At 43.5% G+C, this 18,110-nt stretch overlaps 2 long non-coding RNA genes across 2 annotated transcripts; both read left to right on the top strand.

Annotated features, from left to right (window-relative positions):
* Window positions 1–540: 540 nt before the first annotated feature.
* Window positions 541–3,504, top strand: LOC132325887 (uncharacterized). The gene is made up of 4 exons (XR_009486052.1): window positions 541–693; window positions 1,389–1,509; window positions 2,071–2,464; window positions 3,023–3,504. It is a non-coding gene; the product is annotated as an uncharacterized LOC132325887 (long non-coding RNA).
* A 10,925-nt stretch (window positions 3,505–14,429) lies between these two features.
* Window positions 14,430–17,150, top strand: LOC132325888 (uncharacterized). Its single transcript, XR_009486053.1, has 4 exons — window positions 14,430–14,582; window positions 15,278–15,398; window positions 15,960–16,353; window positions 16,912–17,150. It is a non-coding gene; the product is annotated as an uncharacterized LOC132325888 (long non-coding RNA).
* Window positions 17,151–18,110: the final 960 nt, after the last annotated feature.

The raw sequence follows: 18,110 nt of genomic DNA on the forward strand, positions 1-18,110 counted from the left end.
TAGGGAATTTAGTTCTTAAAAGTAGGGGGTTTATTTTTTTTAAGCGTGGATGAGTCTCCAATGACTCGATAGTCACAACAATGTCAATATTACAGCCTGGCAGGTGACCGCGTTGGAGAGAGGAGGGCAGCTGCCAGCAGGCAGCCCCCCGGGGAAAACAGGGGAGTTTCAGTGGTTTCTGGAGCCTGAGGAACAGGGAGATGCCCTGAGCTGAGCAGGAGTTAAGCGCAGTCATGCGGAGGCCTGGCTGTTACGATTGAAGGTCGCTTCGTGAATATCGATAGTTTCTGTAGGTATTTTTATTTCTATAGAAAGATAAAAAGTAAAAGCAGAATATAGAGCATTGTGCAGGAGAAGAAAGAACCCTTTATGTAAGATGTGACCTGAGGGGCATCATGCCAGGCTGTCCCTTCCAGCCTGGGAAGGATTCAGTGTTTTGTATGGCACGATGGAGAGTTTTGAAAAGTAAGATTTCCTCTTCGGTGCAGGTCCGATGGGTGAGGCCTGGCAGCTTGTGCACTGCCCCTGTGCTAACCTGCGTGCCTCTCCTTCCCTCCCTGCTCCGCAGGCACAGCACGGGATCAGCAGGGAGGGGCGGCTCTGTCGTGGAGGATCCAGGAGCTCGGCGTGCGTGTCTGAGCCTGCAGCTGCGAGCCGCAGCAGGACCCAAGGTCTGCACACGCCTGTGTACAGGTACTCTCAGAAATGTTGACTGTCCTGACTGAGCCTCAGGAGCTGGCAGTGCCAGCCTGGAGAACAAGAGTAACTTCCAGCCTTTTCCTTTGTCTCCGTGTCCAGTGTTCAGTCTAATTACTGCTGGGCCTTTGCCCATCATGGTGTGAAATGCTTCAGGGAATAAAGGGGGGGGAAAAAAGCGGGGGGAAAAGAAAAAAAGATCAAACAGTGGTCTAAACCTCAGGAGGAAGAAGACATCTGTCAGGACACACTCTTAAGAGAAATGGGATAAAGAATACTTGTTTACTAAATCTTTCGTATCTGTAGCTAGTTCAAAGACAGTCAAAGCCAGTCCTTCCCGTTAGAAGGGCAAAAGAAGAACAGAGAAGCCCTCAGCCTAAGGCATTGGAAGCAGTAGCAGCAGCTTTGTGTACTCTGATGTGGCAGGCATTCCTGGGTTGGCTTTTTTTCTTTTGCATCTAGCACCGGTAGAGGAAAGTTCTTTGCAAGGTGATCGTTCCAGCCTTGTATTGAAATGTGAGCAAAGAGGAGCTTCCTCAGTTGGATTTGGGTTTATTCACGGCACTTGTAAACAGAGTTAAGGTGAAGATAACACGGGCAGGGAGTGTGCCGTGGGTTACCACGAGCGATAAAGGATTTTGGGACGGTGACAAGGCAGTTTCCCCTTCAACGTATTGGTTTTTTTTTTCTAGAAGAATGATGCGAGAACGGAAAAGTTGCAATGGCATTGCAGTTCCCTGCACAGAAAATAGCCAGGGAGGTGAAGCAGGGCCAAGTGGTGCCGTTCGACTGCGCCCCGACTGGGAGCATCAGGTGAGTGACGAGGACTGAGCCGCTCCCCCCCCTTTAGCAAGCACACCGGCAGTGTCAAGCCGGATCACCCTTTTCCAGACCGCTGGCATGTGCTTGGGGACAATAACCTGTACTTTTCACAGCCAGGTCTTCTGAGCCACAGCACCTCCTGCTCTGCGGTGGCCACTGCTCACTGATCCCAGTGAAAACAAACTTGTGTACAGGCACTCTGCAAAATTCCCACCTTAGATGCCACTGAAGCGCAGCTTTGGCTTTCGGGCATCTCCCCCGCAGGCCGTCCCGTGTGTCGTTTCCGCAGAGGATTCCTTGTTAGTTAATTACTTCGTTTTGTTTTTAATTTCCAAAGAATATCAGTTGACTTTTACAGCTTCTTCAGTGCTCCCCAAGCTTCATGCCACACCTAAATGCTCATCTTCGCTGCCTGAAGGTCCTTTCTGACCTGAACGATTCTATGACTTTGGTCCGTACTTCAGCTTAAGGGAAAAGCTGCACGTTGATTGGGTTTTGGAGAAAAAGATTTGAACGTCCAGCTGTGAATTGATCTTGTGTTTTGTCTTCCAGGTTCATTCCCATTGTGATCTGCAAATGGCAAATCAGGGTTGCTCTTTGTTAAAACCAAAAGCGCTCTCAGAATGTTGATGGAGGTGATGATTGCAGGGGCGATGCTTCTGGAGAATAGCTCCCCCATCTTCCCCAGGGCCTGGGCAGAGAGAGGTGGAGCTCGGAGTCCCCCCAGTCCTCCCGCGGGTGTCGGCGTCTGCAGCGCCATCGGGACGGGATCCACGGCGCAGCTCCCTCCTCCAGAGGCCGAAAGCTCAGCCTCCAGTTTCGTGCAGGGTGATCACCTTTCCAGGGCAATACAAGCACTTCCCAAGAGCAGCTGGTGAAGATGGCGCAGAAGCAAGGACAAGGGTGCAGTGAAAAGTTTGGTGCATCGATCCAGCCTCCGGACACGGTAGGGAAGACACACCGTTTGATAAAACACCAAACACGGTACTTTTCATTCTTTGTGTTTTTCTGTGCCCCCATTGTGATCACCCCTGGAAGTATTATTTTCGAAAAACATATCTAGGAGAGAAATCGTAACCTGCTTTGCGTCCTTCTGCCTGGAAGGGTTGTGACACAGGGAAGTGAGGAAGGGGCTGGCCGGGGTCAGCCTCTGCTGAGCCTCAGCTCTGGCTGCTGCTCCTGCTTCCCGGGTACACCCTAAAGCTGTCATGATCAAAAGAGCAGGCAGCCCTTCTGTCCTGAGTCACAGGGGGCCATTTCTTCCTGAGTGACTCAAGATGGGAAATCATTCTTGGAGCTTCAAAAGAAAAAAAAAAAAAAAAACCTCACACAATCATTTGTAAGTGTGTATATATACGCATAGATTTCCTTCAATGAAGAAGAAAATCTTAGAAATATCATGTCACGTCTGGCTTCCTAGAGAAAATCCTTATCTCTGGGCTTCTGAAATCAAATGTCTGTGCATTTATAGAGCATTTCCCCTCTTTTGATGTGCCTCCCACAGTGATCTTCTACCCTGCCCCACGGCAAGAAGAGTTTGGTGATTTTGCTGCTCTGCTCTCTCAAGGGTGTTGCAGGCTGCGTAGCAGGGAGTGAAGCCCTTGTCGCTGCTCATCAGACACTTTCCTACAGAATTCTCCCTGCAGTGATAAAATTAGACTGGTGTTAGTGAGCTGCCAAGTAGAGCAGGTAACATTGGACAAGAATGGTTTCTGAGCTGCTGTTCACTAGCACGTGTTTCCCCTTTCCAGCGCGGTGCCGCCGCCCAAGAAAGGATTTTTGTGGGTCAGCCAGATGTGCTCCTGCCTCCCACTGAGGCTCTGAGATGGAGCCGAGTTTGCATTCCAGTTTATTGCAACAGAGGGTCACGGGAAATTTCCTCAGCTAGCTCAGGCACAGAGCCATGGAAGCAAGTAAGCCTGAGCTCCTGCGTGCTTGCTGTGAGCCTTGAGACGAGTGTGCATCATTGCAGGCTTGGAATTTATTGAAATGTGCTAAGGAAACCGGCTCTGGGGGGGGAGGGAGGGAGGGAGGGAGGGAAATCCTCTCTTCACATGTGCCAATCCTTCTCTGAAACTCATCCCGGCAGGTCAGCACGAAGACTGAACGTGTAAGAAGATGTGGGGTGCAATGGAGAACCTGGCAGGAGCATCCGACGCACACGTGCACGAGTTTTGCTTTTTGCTTGGATTGAAACTCAAAAGTTGTAAGGAATTTGGGAATGAGATGGGACGTTTCAGAAGAAGAGGAAGGAGGAGAAGAAGTTGTTGTTACAGTCCTGGCAAAATCCTTTGTTCTAGCTAATAAAAGAAGTTAGTTTAAAAAAAAAAAAAAAAAAAAAAGTGTTTTTTTTTCTTGAATATTATATTCGTTGGTGGTGTATGGTGTGTTGCTTTATTTCTTGGTATTATTAACTCTGTCATTGTTTTCTTTTTGAGTGAGGCTAACTTTATGGATGGGTTGGTTTGTATTTGAGTAGGATTAATTACAGTAGGTTTCTTTAATAGACTTGAGATATTGTTGGGATTTTGGTTTTGTTTATTGGATGTATAAACAGAGAGATTTGGTAGGGCTAGCTCGGCTGCTGGAGTTTTGGGTGTTAATTTATTAGATGGCTTTTGTTAAAAGCCGTTTTTAAATTGTTGAAAGTTTTCTTAAAAAGGTAGTGGTTTAAAGGTGGGTTTTAAGAATTGATTGTATTGTTTTATGCTGTTTGTAGCTGGTGTACCAGAAGGGATATGGTGTACTTCTTGAGTGTTACGGTTTTAGCTTTCCCAAGTTCCGATTTATTTCTGGTGTGATGGGTTTTGTTTAGTTTTATCTTTGGGGACAGGGGCATTTTTATGGTGGGTTTTTATAGGCAACATTTTTTAAAATTTGGGTAGTGGTATTTTTAGTATTTTAATAGTTTAGATTTTTTATTTGTATGCTTTTAATTAGTTTTTTTTTAATTTTTAAGGTAATTTTTATAGATTATTTGTTCTTCTTTGTGAGTTAGCATAAAGGTGGAGCTTTGGGGGCTTTTTGTAGTAATGTTTAGGGTCAGTTGCACAGTTTTGAGTTCAGTGAGTCGGTTTGGTTTATTTTTTCATGGGTTTTTGTTTTTATTAGCAGTTATTTCATTTTCAATGTGTGTTTGAGTTTTTTGGGTTTCTGAGATACTGGTTTGGGAGGAAGTTTAGGATTGGAATGGATGGGGGGGTTTGGGCTAGTTATAGAGGGGGTTTAAAATTTATTTCCAGTTGGGTTTCTGTGAGTTTTTAACGGGGTGAAATGTAGTGGGGCCTTTGTTCTTTGTTAGTAGCAGAAATAGGTTTTGTTTGGATGTGCTGCGACGGGACGAGCGTGCCCTGCGCGCCGGCGCTGACCGAGGCGCGTCGGGATTTCTGTGGTTCTGACGGGTCAGGTGAGTGAGTTGATATGGTTTACTAGACAGGTCAAAATAGAAATAAAAATAAATTTGAAAGGAAATCTAAACCTATAACTGTAAACATAAACATGGAAAACAGATAAATATATAAAACTATCATATAATGTATGTTATTGTGACATACTATAATATATGGAAAATAGAGTCTAATATATATACACAAATATATATAAGTAGAGATTGTAAATATAAAAATATTCACTATAGTTTAAAAGAAATTGGGGATTTTTTTTTTGTTTTTATTAGGTTATAGGCTGGGTTCTTTTATAAATAGTAGAAATATAAATAATATAAAACTATAAATCCAACTATACAAATCTATAATATATCTACTGATACCAATAAATATTTAATACAAAATAAATATAAGTAATATAAATATATAGTATAAAGACAGATCTGTTCTTCAAGGCATTCTCTATACTAGATAATCTATAAATATAGTAAAAAATAGAAATGTACATGTGAATATAATGATGAAAAATGAAATTATTTTTAAACTTTTAAATACGGTTTAACTGAAGGGGTGTCTTTGGTTTTTATTTGGTTAGAGACAGGGGCTTTATTTTAAACAAGGCAAGTATTATAGAAATGTAAATCGAAATATAGAAATATATTATAAATATATAAAGATATGTAACTATAATTAAACTCTAAATGTAAACCTAAATATAAATATATGTAAGTAATGTGAAGAGATGTAATCTAGAATGTCAATAACACTATAGGGCAATTGAAATTATAAACATAAATGGGAAAATAAATACGAAAAATATTACTATAAAATATGTTAATATAATTTAAAAGAAAGGTCTTTTTTTCTTTTTATTTGGTGTGAGGCAGGGTTTTTATTTTAAATAATATGAATATAGATATTATTGTTTGATATTTCTAAATATAGAAATATAGAAAGAAGATATGAAAATACAGATATAGAAATATAAGCTAGAAATATATATAAATAATAGGAAGAGGTGTAATATAGAACACAAATGACACCATACATTAAGATATATACGAGTATAAATATGAAAAATAAAATTAAAAAAAATGAAATACATTTTAAAGGAAAGGGGTTCTTTTTGGCTTTTGTTTGGGTAAAGGCAGGGGTTTAATTAGAAATAATGTAAGTGTTACAGAAGTAAAAATCTTAACCCGAAATATCTAATCAGTATATAAAAATATGCATAAAACCATAGAAATAAACCTAAGTAATGGGAACAGATGAAATATAGAAATTCAATTTCTATCTAAATAGAAATTTGTAAGTATAAATTGTTAAATTACATGATACACCAATGTACATGATAGATATAAATGTGAATATAAATATGAAAAAATATAAAAAGTAAAATAGATACTGTTTTAAAGGAATGTTTGGGTTTGGGCTGGTTTTTGGGGTTTTTTTGTTTGGTGTTTTTCTTTTTGTTTCTTATTGGGTGAGAGGCAGGGTTTAATTTCTTCCGGCTTATTTTTTGGCATTTCTTTCAGAGGAGTTTTCGGCGGGGGCCGCCCCTGTTCTCTCTCGCCGCCTTCCCTGCCCGCCGCCCCAAGGCGCGCGGCTGCCCCCGGCTGGGGCGCGCGGCGGTGCTGCCGCCTTGTGGGCAGAGCGCGGTACTGCAGCCCGGCACGGGCGGGCATCCCCGCTGCCGCCATGTTGGGAGTGGCGTGTCGCGAATGTCGCGGACTTTCTCTGACCTTCTCAAGATGGCGGTGCAAAAGGGCGGGAAAAAGAAGGCCCCGCGGTCCGTCTAACCGGACTGCCTGCACAGCACCCTGACGCCTGCGCGGCCACGGCGGGATTTTTTGTGGCGTATCAAGTGCCTCGGACGCGGGCTGTGAGCTCAGGTGAGTCGCGGACGGTTGTGATTTGGCGTGTTTCTTACAGGCATCTGCGTAAACGCCTTACGGGGGGGGGGGGGGGGTCCTCGTTTGGCCGCCATGTTGGGAGTGGAGTGTCGCGGATGTCGCGGACTCGCTTGACCTTCTCAAGGTGGCGGCATAAAGGGCGGGAAAATCGAAGAGCGCCCCTCCCGGTAAGTCTGCCGCCTTGTGGACAGAGAGCGGTACTGCAGCCCCCCCGAGCCAGCGCCCTGCCCATCCCCAGGCGTTGGAAGCGACCGCAAAAAGGGCGCTAGAGGGATAGAGATCTGTACAAAGAGATAGAAATAGGGATCGTAAACAGAAACATATTTAAATGTCGTTTGAAATAAATTGGGGCTTTTTTGGTTTTTATTAGGTTATAGGCTGGAGTTTTTGAAAAATAATATAAATATAAATAATATAAAAATATAAATCCGACTATACAAATATATACTATATATACCGATACCTGTAAATATCTAATATAAATAAACTAAACTTATAGAAATACCTATTATAAAAATAATATATCTGATAGATCAAAAGGTTTTCTCTAGACTATATATCACATCTATAAATATAACGAATAAAAATTATAAATGGACATGTAAATATAATTATGCATAACAAAATTATTTTAAAATCTTTAAATAGGTTGTAAATAAAGGGGTGTTTCTGGTTTTCATTTGGTTAGAGGCAAGGGTTTTATTTTAAATAATGTAAATATTTTAGAAATATTTTCTATATCTAAATAGAGAAAGATAAAATAAATGTATCAAGATATACACCTATAACTAAACGATAAATTTAAATTTAAATATGAATATATGTAGGTAATACGAAGAGGTGTCATTTAGAATATAAATAATATTAGGCGGCAAAATAATTAATTCGTATGAATGTGTATATAAATATGAAAAATGTAAATATAAAGATATGTAAATATAGGTTAAAAGAAAGGGTTCTTTTCGTTTTTATTTGGTTAGAGGCAGGGCTTTTATTTTAAATAATATGAATATAGATATTATTGTTTTATATTTCTAAATATAGAACTATATAATCAGGATATAAATGTAGATATAAAGTATAAATCAATAGAAATAATAGGAAGAGATGTAATAGAGAGCACAAATAATTAATATATACATTAATATACATTTGAAATGTAAATGTGAGTCTAAATATAAAAACCATAAGTAAAAAAAAAATTAAATACAGTTAAAAAAAAGTGGTTCTTCTCGGCTTTTATTTGGTTCGAGGCAGGTTTATTTTTTTAAAAAATAGAAGTGTTACAGAAGTAAAAAACTTAACCAGACATATATAATCAAGATAAAAACATATGTATAAAAATATATAAATAAATATAAACAATAGGAATGTATGTAATATAGAATATAAATTTATATACCGATAGAAAACGATAAACATAAATGTACAAATAAACGTTGTACATCAATATACATTTTAAATAGAAAATGAATATAAATCTAAAAAAAAAAATTCAAATATTTTTTACAACAAAGGGTTGGTGGTTTTTTTTTTTTTTTTTTCGTTTTTATTGGGTTAGAGGCAGGGGTTTTGTTTTAAATAATATGAATATAGATATTATTTTTGTCTATTTCTAAAGATAGAAATATATAATCAGGATATAAATATATAGACAGAGAAATATAAAATAGAAATAAATATAATAGGAAGAGATGTAATATAGAACACAAATGACACTATACATGAATACACATTTAAACTGTAAATGGGAGTATAAATATGAAAAATGTAATTTAAAAAAAAATAAATAAAGTTTAAAAGAAAGGGGTTCTTTTTGGCTTTTATTTGGGTAGAGGCAGGGGTTTTATTTGAAATCATATGATTGTTACAGAATTATAAAATCTTAACCAGAAATATATAATCAATATGTAAAATATATTAATAAATCTAAGTAATAGGAATCGATTAAATATAGAATATAAATGTATATATCAAAAGAATATTAAAAATATAGAAATCAACATTATGCATCAATATACATTCTAAATCGAAATTTGGGTATAAACATGAAAAATTTGAAAATAAAATATATTTAAATATTGTTTAAAAGAAAGGCTTGGGTTGTTCTTTGTTGACTTTTTTTTTCTTTTTTGCCGCCTGGTGGGCAGAGCGCGGTACTGCAGCCCCCCGAGGTTAGCCGACAATAGCCGAGTGGAGCCGAAGAACCGAAAATAGCCGAGTGTAGACGAAAATAGCCGAGTGGAGCCGAAGAACCGAAAATAGCCGAGTGTGGACGAAAATAGCCGAGTGGAGCCGAAGAACGGAATGGGACCGAGTTTAGACGAACCGTGCCGAGTTCAGCACGAGAACTTCTCCCCTCCTTTTTCGAGGTGCATTGGGTGTCCCAAGGAGGGCTGGGTTCCTCAGCAGGGGTCTTAGGAGTTGGCGCTGATTCTGCTTTTTCTGAAGGTGTATCAAAGCGTGCTACCTGAATGACAGTTCTCTCCCCTGGAAAGCTTTCTCTCAATGCCATCAGCGCACGAACGCGTTTTACTTGTGGAGCCAGACGGAATGAGAAAAGCCAACACCCGTAGCAGATTTCTGTTTGCTCTGGGTCTGTGAGAAGCGGGCTCTGCGCTGGTCACCGAGAGGCGCTGTTGGAGAGTGGCACCAGCGCCAGGTGTGAGTGTGACGATGATGAGGGCTCGGAGCAGCCCCAGGTGTGAGTGTGACGATGAGGAGGGGCCGGCTCCTGCCGGGGTCTGTTTTAGGGGGAGGGTTTGCCTCAGCTCCCTTTTGCATGGTGCTGCTGCTGAGTAGCGGGGCTCCCGGGGCTGTCTCGTGGAAGGACGGTGAGAGCTTCTCCCGGGCTCTGGGGGAACACCAGGATGCGCGCTTGGATACGCGGAGCGTTGCTTAAAGGAGGTGCCGAGAGACAGAGCTTTGTGCCGGGAAGCGGCAGCCGAACAGGTGAGCCCGTGTGGACTCGGAGCGGGGACTTTTGTCCTTTCCCTTCTCAATTTCATCTTGCCAGTCCCTCCCCGGTTCCCCAGGAACAAAAATGGAGCTTATGAGGACAAAAGAAATTAAGGAGAGGGAAGCAGCTACTCTTCTATTATTGTCTGTGTTTGAACCGGGGGGGGATCCCCCTTCACTTGCGGTTTTAAGGGTGTTGATTGAAGGAAAACCTGCCTTTTCCAGGCTGTTAGGGGTATCACAGGGGCGACAGGGAATCCCTGCGTTCTGTTTTAAGGGCAATTGGAAAAATATCGTGGTCGTATTGTGAGTTTGATTTGAAGGCAGCCACCCCATTTTCATCATCCTAAGGTTTAAATTGAGGGGGCAGCCCTGTTGTCCCTCCTTCTCGAGGGTTCGAATTTGAGGTCCAAATCCCTCTTTGCCATCAGTTGAAGGCTTTCATTTGAGGAGAACCCCTTATTTTCTGTTATGACAGGGGATGAAACTGAAGGGGAGAACACACATTTATTCGCCCTTGTTGAAGCGAGGTGAGCCCCGCCCGCGGCGTCCGTTTCGGGGTACAATTGCGGGCACCTCCAGCTCTCGCAGCGTTCGCAGGCTTGCGATCGGGCCGCGCCGCAGCGTTCGAGGGCGCTTCTTCTGCCCGTGGCCCGGCCCCGAACGTTCCCGCTCGGGAGCCCTCCCGGCACCGCCCGGGCGCTCGCTGAGGCGGACGGGGAATTTGGCGCGGCGGGGCTGCCGCGGCAGCGCCGGTGCGAGCCGTGCCGGAGCCGAGCGGGGCTGTGCCGGGCCGGCGGGCGGGAGAGGCGGCCCGGGCCCTGCGCTGGCCCGGCCGGTGCCGGCCGCTCTGCCCGCTCCGGGCGCGGGGCTCGGGCGCCGCCGGGGCCCCCTGGGCCCGGTGCCGGCCCCGCCGGGCCGGGGGAGCGGGCGGGGGGCTCCGGGGCGGCGCCGCCCCTGCGCGCCGGAGGAGCCGCTGTCCTGCCGGCAGCCGCGCTCCGTCCGTGCCGGCAGCGCGGGCTTCGATTGCTGAAAGTTCTTGGACGTCGTGGTTTCGAGGCGGGTTTTGGGAATCGATTGCATCGCTTCGTTCTGTTTGCAGATGCTGGATGCTAAGGGATAGGGTGTTTTTCCTGAATGCTGTGGATCTCGGTTCAGGTGGTGACGATAAAGGTTTGTTTTGAATGGAGTTTTGTTGTCGGATTTTTTTTTTTTTTTTTTTTTTTTTTTTTTTTTTTTTTTTTTTTTTTTTGCCGGGGTGTGCGATGTTTTCTAAAGGTGTGCGATGGTTTTTATGGGTCGTAGCGTGAAGTAGAGGTTAGGCGTTTAATTCTGTTGTGGTGGCTTTTAGTAGCGTGAGTGTGTAGCGTTTGTTCTGGTGGGCTTGAGGTAGCGTCAGGTAGTTAATAGCAGCGGGGTTTTAAAGATATTGATAATTGCGTTTGTGTTTATCGTCTTACAGGGCTTTCATTTATTTGGTTTGTTCGATTGTAGCGTACGTTTTATTGTGACGGATCATTTGGGAGATATTGTTTATGGTTACGTTTCTCTTTAGGCTTTGTGTTCATTTCTAGGCGGCGTTTTATTTTGATAGATTGAGGCACTATGGGTTGATTCAGTTAGGAATGTTTTGTTGTTGTTGTAAATTTAAGTTTATTTAAATTTAAGTTTTCGGTTGGGTTTTTTTGGTGGTGCTTTTTTTTTTTTTTTTTTTTTTGGCCTTTGATATATTTGGTTGTTGTTTATCAGGGGTTTTTTTTTGGAACATGGGTATTTATAGGGTGGGTCTTTTTAAGTAGTTTTTTTATTTGGGTAGTTATTTTCTTATTTTGTAGTGGTTGAGATTTTTTTCTATTTCGTTAATTAGTTCGGTTTTTAAAGTTATTTTTACAGAGTATTGGTTATTCTTTGACTTAGTGTAGAGGTAGAATTTTTTTTTTTTTTTTTTTTTTTTTTTTTAGTAAAGTTCAGGGTCATTGGCACTGTTTGGAGTTCAGTAAGGTGGTTTGAATTTTTCTTCGTAGTTTTTGTGATTTGCTGTGTGCGTTTCTGTTGGGTTTTCTTTTATATTCGTTGCATTTTTCTGATGTGATGAGAATTGTTACGGCAAAGAGCGTTGTGTGGCTTTTTGCTGGCCGTCGGTTGGCTGGTGGAGGTATCTGGATGCTTTTGGAGGATATTGGTGGGAATGTGATGCTGTTTGTTTTGTCCTATTATTTAGGAATTGGATTTTAAATGTAAAATTATAACTATAACGATAATGAAACAAAACAAATAGATGTATAAAAATGGGAATAAAACCCCTTAAAATTTAAATATAGACCGAATATATAAAAGTGAAACATGTAACATGAATCATTATATATTACAATAAGCTATTATAATTTTTAATACAGAGTATTATATATGTTTATAGATATCTAAAGATCTAGATTATAAATAGAAACAAAGCCCCAATCAAAATATAAATATAGAAATGGATGACAAATATATGCAGACATATATAAAAATATAAGATAATTATAAATACAGAATAATAAAAACTGATACAATACATAATACAAGTAATACTGTATATATCTTATGATAATAGATTATAGGAAATATGTATTGGATATATATAAGTAGAGTACATCAATATGTTATCGTATACTATATAACAAATTATAAATATAAATATGAAAATTATAAATATAAAAATATTTTAAAATAGTAAAGCGGGTTTTTTTTTGTCAATAGGCAGAGTTTTGATTGTAAAAATTTGAGATACAAATAATATAAAGGTAGAAATCTAAGGATAGAAATATATCATAAATACATACAGATATATATAAAATTTAAAAATATAAGAAAAAATCAGTTGTAGCAGTAGATATGATACATAATAGAAATAATAATTTAAATACTTTTTTAGAATTTTATATATCTTATATGTAATCACTATTAAAATGCATCAAAAGAAACGAAAGAATCATATGTGAATATAATTATAGGAAGTAGAAATAAAAATATTTCAATGGCGTTTAAAATAAGGGGGGGTTGTATTTATTTTGTTAGAGACAGGGTTTTTATTTTGAATAATAGAAGTATTATATAAATAGAAATCTAAAGAAAGAAATATACAATCGATATAGACAGATATGTATAAAAACGCAAAACATAAATAAATACAAACCATAGGAGTAGATGTAATATATTATACAAATTACCTAACGCATCAATGTCCGGTATAAAGATGCATGTGAATGTAAACATGAAACATTTAAATCTAAAATAGATTTAAATAGGGTTTTAAAGAAAGGGCGCTTGTTTCGTTCCTGTTGGGTAAGAGGCAGGTTTTCGGCGTTTATTTCAGAGGATTTTCTGGGGGATGGCAGCCGGTTTTTTGCCCGCCTTCCCCGCCCGCAGCCGAGCGCGGCACCGCCCCCCGGACGGGCAGCGGCCGGGACGCGTCCGTGCCGAGGCCCGCGCGCGATCGCGCCCTGGGGGGCGGCTCGGCCGGGACGCGCTTGACCTTCCCAAGATGGCGGCCAAAAGGGCGGGAAAAAGGAGCACCACGGTCTGTATACCGGACTGCCGGCCCGCCGGCCCGGCGGGATTTTCCGTGAGGTATGCAGCGCCGGGCACACGGGCCCTGGGTCAGTGGCGCCGCTGGCGGGCGGGTGGCGGGCGGGCGCCGACAGGCAATGGCACGGACGCCTCTCTCTGCCGGGGACCCGCAGCCGCCGCCGTCCCGGGACTCGGGAGAGGCTCGGCCGGGAGCCGGGTGACCTTCCCAAGATGGCGGCACGAAGGGGGGGCGCGGTCGAGGCTCGCGGTCCGTTCGCTGCGCTGCCCGCACGGCGCCCCCGTGGCGGCGCCGGCCCGTCGGGGCTTTCCGCGGTGGTTCCGGTGCGGGGCTGGCGGGCTGTGGGCTCGGCAGCGCCGCGGGCGGGCGGGTTTTGGGGGGCCGCTGACGGGCACTGGCGTGGTGGCCTCTCTTCGCCGAGGTACTCAGGGTGCATCCTCTGCTGCTGGAGGGGGCTTTTGTACTGGGGAAGCTTATTTTATTTTTCCGAATGAAAATAAGCTGCCCGGTATGCCCGTGTAGGCGTCAGTAAAACGCGTGCTTTGGTAGGGAATTTAGTTCTTAAAAGTAGGGGGTTTATTTTTTTTAAGCGTGGATGAGTCTCCAATGACTCGATAGTCACAACAATGTCAATATTACAGCCTGGCAGGTGACCGCGTTGGAGAGAGGAGGGCAGCTGCCAGCAGGCAGCCCCCCGGGGAAAACAGGGGAGTTTCAGTGGTTTCTGGAGCCTGAGGAACAGGGAGATGCCCTGAGCTGAGCAGGAGTTAAGCGCAGTCATGCGGAGGCCTGGCTGTTACGATTGAAGGTCGCTTCGTGAATATCGATAGTTTCTGTAGGTATTTTTATTTCTATAGAAAGATAAAAAGTAAAAGCAGAATATAGAGCATTGTGCAGGAGAAGAAAGAACCCTTTATGTAAGATGTGACCTGAGGGGCATCATGCCAGGCTGTCCCTTCCAGCCTGGGAAGGATTCAGTGTTTTGTATGGCACGATGGAGAGTTTTGAAAAGTAAGATTTCCTCTTCGGTGCAGGTCCGATGGGTGAGGCCTGGCAGCTTGTGCACTGCCCCTGTGCTAACCTGCGTGCCTCTCCTTCCCTCCCTGCTCCGCAGGCACAGCACGGGATCAGCAGGGAGGGGCGGCTCTGTCGTGGAGGATCCAGGAGCTCGGCGTGCGTGTCTGAGCCTGCAGCTGCGAGCCGCAGCAGGACCCAAGGTCTGCACACGCCTGTGTACAGGTACTCTCAGAAATGTTGACTGTCCTGACTGAGCCTCAGGAGCTGGCAGTGCCAGCCTGGAGAACAAGAGTAACTTCCAGCCTTTTCCTTTGTCTCCGTGTCCAGTGTTCAGTCTAATTACTGCTGGGCCTTTGCCCATCATGGTGTGAAATGCTTCAGGGAATAAAGGGGGGGGAAAAAAGCGGGGGGAAAAGAAAAAAAGATCAAACAGTGGTCTAAACCTCAGGAGGAAGAAGACATCTGTCAGGACACACTCTTAAGAGAAATGGGATAAAGAATACTTGTTTACTAAATCTTTCGTATCTGTAGCTAGTTCAAAGACAGTCAAAGCCAGTCCTTCCCGTTAGAAGGGCAAAAGAAGAACAGAGAAGCCCTCAGCCTAAGGCATTGGAAGCAGTAGCAGCAGCTTTGTGTACTCTGATGTGGCAGGCATTCCTGGGTTGGCTTTTTTTCTTTTGCATCTAGCACCGGTAGAGGAAAGTTCTTTGCAAGGTGATCGTTCCAGCCTTGTATTGAAATGTGAGCAAAGAGGAGCTTCCTCAGTTGGATTTGGGTTTATTCACGGCACTTGTAAACAGAGTTAAGGTGAAGATAACACGGGCAGGGAGTGTGCCGTGGGTTACCACGAGCGATAAAGGATTTTGGGACGGTGACAAGGCAGTTTCCCCTTCAACGTATTGGTTTTTTTTTTCTAGAAGAATGATGCGAGAACGGAAAAGTTGCAATGGCATTGCAGTTCCCTGCACAGAAAATAGCCAGGGAGGTGAAGCAGGGCCAAGTGGTGCCGTTCGACTGCGCCCCGACTGGGAGCATCAGGTGAGTGACGAGGACTGAGCCGCTCCCCCCCCTTTAGCAAGCACACCGGCAGTGTCAAGCCGGATCACCCTTTTCCAGACCGCTGGCATGTGCTTGGGGACAATAACCTGTACTTTTCACAGCCAGGTCTTCTGAGCCACAGCACCTCCTGCTCTGCGGTGGCCACTGCTCACTGATCCCAGTGAAAACAAACTTGTGTACAGGCACTCTGCAAAATTCCCACCTTAGATGCCACTGAAGCGCAGCTTTGGCTTTCGGGCATCTCCCCCGCAGGCCGTCCCGTGTGTCGTTTCCGCAGAGGATTCCTTGTTAGTTAATTACTTCGTTTTGTTTTTAATTTCCAAAGAATATCAGTTGACTTTTACAGCTTCTTCAGTGCTCCCCAAGCTTCATGCCACACCTAAATGCTCATCTTCGCTGCCTGAAGGTCCTTTCTGACCTGAACGATTCTATGACTTTGGTCCGTACTTCAGCTTAAGGGAAAAGCTGCACGTTGATTGGGTTTTGGAGAAAAAGATTTGAACGTCCAGCTGTGAATTGATCTTGTGTTTTGTCTTCCAGGTTCATTCCCATTGTGATCTGCAAATGGCAAATCAGGGTTGCTCTTTGTTAAAACCAAAAGCGCTCTCAGAATGTTGATGGAGGTGATGATTGCAGGGGCGATGCTTCTGGAGAATAGCTCCCCCATCTTCCCCAGGGCCTGGGCAGAGAGAGGTGGAGCTCGGAGTCCCCCCAGTCCTCCCGCGGGTGTCGGCGTCTGCAGCGCCATCGGGACGGGATCCACGGCGCAGCTCCCTCCTCCAGAGGCCGAAAGCTCAGCCTCCAGTTTCGTGCAGGGTGATCACCTTTCCAGGGCAATACAAGCACTTCCCAAGAGCAGCTGGTGAAGATGGCGCAGAAGCAAGGACAAGGGTGCAGTGAAAAGTTTGGTGCATCGATCCAGCCTCCGGACACGGTAGGGAAGACACACCGTTTGATAAAACACCAAACACGGTACTTTTCATTCTTTGTGTTTTTCTGTGCCCCCATTGTGATCACCCCTGGAAGTATTATTTTCGAAAAACATATCTAGGAGAGAAATCGTAACCTGCTTTGCGTCCTTCTGCCTGGAAGGGTTGTGACACAGGGAAGTGAGGAAGGGGCTGGCCGGGGTCAGCCTCTGCTGAGCCTCAGCTCTGGCTGCTGCTCCTGCTTCCCGGGTACACCCTAAAGCTGTCATGATCAAAAGAGCAGGCAGCCCTTCTGTCCTGAGTCACAGGGGGCCATTTCTTCCTGAGTGACTCAAGATGGGAAATCATTCTTGGAGCTTCAAAAGAAAAAAAAAAAAAAAAACCTCACACAATCATTTGTAAGTGTGTATATATACGCATAGATTTCCTTCAATGAAGAAGAAAATCTTAGAAATATCATGTCACGTCTGGCTTCCTAGAGAAAATCCTTATCTCTGGGCTTCTGAAATCAAATGTCTGTGCATTTATAGAGCATTTCCCCTCTTTTGATGTGCCTCCCACAGTGATCTTCTACCCTGCCCCACGGCAAGAAGAGTTTGGTGATTTTGCTGCTCTGCTCTCTCAAGGGTGTTGCAGGCTGCGTAGCAGGGAGTGAAGCCCTTGTCGCTGCTCATCAGACACTTTCCTACAGAATTCTCCCTGCAGTGATAAAATTAGACTGGTGTTAGTGAGCTGCCAAGTAGAGCAGGTAACATTGGACAAGAATGGTTTCTGAGCTGCTGTTCACTAGCACGTGTTTCCCCTTTCCAGCGCGGTGCCGCCGCCCAAGAAAGGATTTTTGTGGGTCAGCCAGATGTGCTCCTGCCTCCCACTGAGGCTCTGAGATGGAGCCGAGTTTGCATTCCAGTTTATTGCAACAGAGGGTCACGGGAAATTTCCTCAGCTATCTCAGGCACAGAGCCATGGAAGCAAGTAAGCCTGAGCTCCTGCGTGCTTGCTGTGAGCCTTGAGACGAGTGTGCATCATTGCAGGCTTGGAATTTATTGAAATGTGCTAAGGAAACCGGCTCTGGGGGGGGAGGGAGGGAGGGAGGGAGGGAAATCCTCTCTTCACATGTGCCAATCCTTCTCTGAAACTCATCCCGGCAGGTCAGCACGAAGACTGAACGTGTAAGAAGATGTGGGGTGCAATGGAGAACCTGGCAGGAGCATCCGACGCACACGTGCACGAGTTTTGCTTTTTGCTTGGATTGAAACTCAAAAGTTGTAAGGAATTTGGGAATGAGATGGGACGTTTCAGAAGAAGAGGAAGGAGGAGAAGAAGTTGTTGTTACAGTCCTGGCAAAATCCTTTGTTCTAGCTAATAAAAGAAGTTAGTTTAAAAAAAAAAAAAAAAAAAAAAGTGTTTTTTTTTCTTGAATATTATATTCGTTGGTGGTGTATGGTGTGTTGCTTTATTTCTTGGTATTATTAACTCTGTCATTGTTTTCTTTTTGAGTGAGGCTAACTTTATGGATGGGTTGGTTTGTATTTGAGTAGGATTAATTACAGTAGGTTTCTTTAATAGACTTGAGATATTGTTGGGATTTTGGTTTTGTTTATTGGATGTATAAACAGAGAGATTTGGTAGGGCTAGCTCGGCTGCTGGAGTTTTGGGTGTTAATTTATTAGATGGCTTTTGTTAAAAGCCGTTTTTAAATTGTTGAAAGTTTTCTTAAAAAGGTAGTGGTTTAAAGGTGGGTTTTAAGAATTGATTGTATTGT

The sequence above is a fragment of the Haemorhous mexicanus genome, chromosome 3, assembly GCF_027477595.1.
Source record: "Haemorhous mexicanus isolate bHaeMex1 chromosome 3, bHaeMex1.pri, whole genome shotgun sequence".
In the NCBI taxonomy this organism is placed as follows: domain Eukaryota; kingdom Metazoa; phylum Chordata; class Aves; order Passeriformes; family Fringillidae; genus Haemorhous; species Haemorhous mexicanus.